The sequence below is a fragment of the Vigna radiata genome, chromosome 2, assembly GCF_000741045.1.
Source record: "Vigna radiata var. radiata cultivar VC1973A chromosome 2, Vradiata_ver6, whole genome shotgun sequence".
NCBI classification, from domain to species: Eukaryota; Viridiplantae; Streptophyta; class Magnoliopsida; order Fabales; family Fabaceae; genus Vigna; species Vigna radiata.
In genome coordinates this window covers 12,355,597-12,357,447 of record NC_028352.1, presented here as the reverse complement: position 1 = coordinate 12,357,447, position 1,851 = coordinate 12,355,597, and positions in this window count along the sequence as shown.

The following is a 1,851-nucleotide window of genomic DNA, read 5'->3' as shown; positions in this document are numbered from 1 at the left end:
TATATATATATATATATGTATATATATATATATATATATAATTAAACAGTTGCTTGAGTGAATAGATTATCTTGTGATTATTTTTCTGTTGATTTCAGTTACCTACTATGAAAAAAATTCTTCCATTTAGAAAAGAAAAAAGTGATTAATTAACTTTCTGATTTCCAATCATGATATACTCAGCCAGCACTAAGCGAAGAAAAGGTCCACATTATCCAACTTTCTTTTATTAAAGTCTTTTGAATTAAAAAAATATTAATGTCACCTTACTTTTACTTTTAAATAAAATTTTATTTTTAATTATAATCTGTAATATATTCTTGGGTTAAATATGTTTTTAGTCCTTATACTTTGGGACGATTTTAGTTTTAGTCCCTCTTTCAAACTAAGGTACAATTTAGTCCTTCAACTTTAAAAAACTCTGCTTTTAGTCATTTTTACCAAATTTTTTTAACTTTATTTGTTGTTTCAAGCACGTTTCATTATAGCATTTGGATTGTTTACACTGTTTGACACACTTTTGCTTCAATGTTAACTGGAAACGTGTTTGAAACAACAAATAAAGTTAAAAAAATTTTGATAAAAAGGACTAAAATCAGAGTTTTCTAAAATTGAAGGACTAAATTGTACCTTAGTTTGAAAAAGGGACTAAAACCAAAATCGTCCCAAAATATAGGGACTAAAAACATATTTAACCCTATATTCTTTTACGTAAAGCTAAAGAACTGAATATATGAAAGGTATTTTTTTTTCTTGTATTTACTTATATAGTTAATTATATTTTTAATAGACATAGATTAAACATTTTTAATAAAAACATAATGATGAATTTATTAATTTTGACAAACCTTTTTTTATGGAATCTTGTATTAAACATTATTTTCAATTTTGATTTCACTAATATTTTAAAATTCATATGTTATTTAGTATCACATGAAACATATTATTATTAAAAAAATAATTGAAGTTAAACCAAACTCATACTCAAAAAATACAAAGTGTATGCAACCCAAAATATAAAAAAAAATGATATTTATTATTAAAAAATATAAATTAATAACATCAGAAAAAGAACTAAATTAAAAATAAAGGTAAACAAAATTAAAAAAACATCTTAAAAAGTAGATTATAAATATAAGTGAATCTCCCAAAATGAACATCATAAAATTTCTATTTATCGACCTACTGAAAGCTTAACATGGCATCTCAATGGAAGAGGTTCTTGGTTGATAAGGGAGAGGTGGAGCTTTCAAAGGATTGGTGTTGGAACAGTGACTAGACCTGTCAAATTGGCCCCAACAATAGGCCCTGGCCCTAGCCCATGTGGGTTGGGGCCAAAAAAGCCCACAGGGCTAAAATAGTCCCTTATTAAAAAAGCCCCCAGGGCTAAAAAGCCCCAAAGCCCCGTGGGTTAGGGCCAGCCCATGGGCTTTCTTTTTTACAAAAAAAACACTAAATATTCAACAATTAAACATGAGAAATCATAATTCGAAAGCATCAAAACAGGAGAAAATAAGACATAAAAACTAACATGTGACCATGAAATAACTAATCAATCAATCATTAGACCAACCAAACAAATAACTAATCAAATATAGAATAATAATCAAATATAGAATAAAATGAGAATTTAAGCAATCAAAANAAAGAAACTGAAATGGAATTGAAGCCTCAATCAACTTTAAAAAAATAGAACAGAGAAATGCAATTTCTAATCATAGAAAACAATCTATACATCCTTAGAATTATGCATCTCCCAATATAAAACTCCTTAAAATAATAACTTGAAAAGTTCAAATGTTAGAATATAATTTTGAAAATAACAGGACAACAAAAGAATAAGCACAAAAT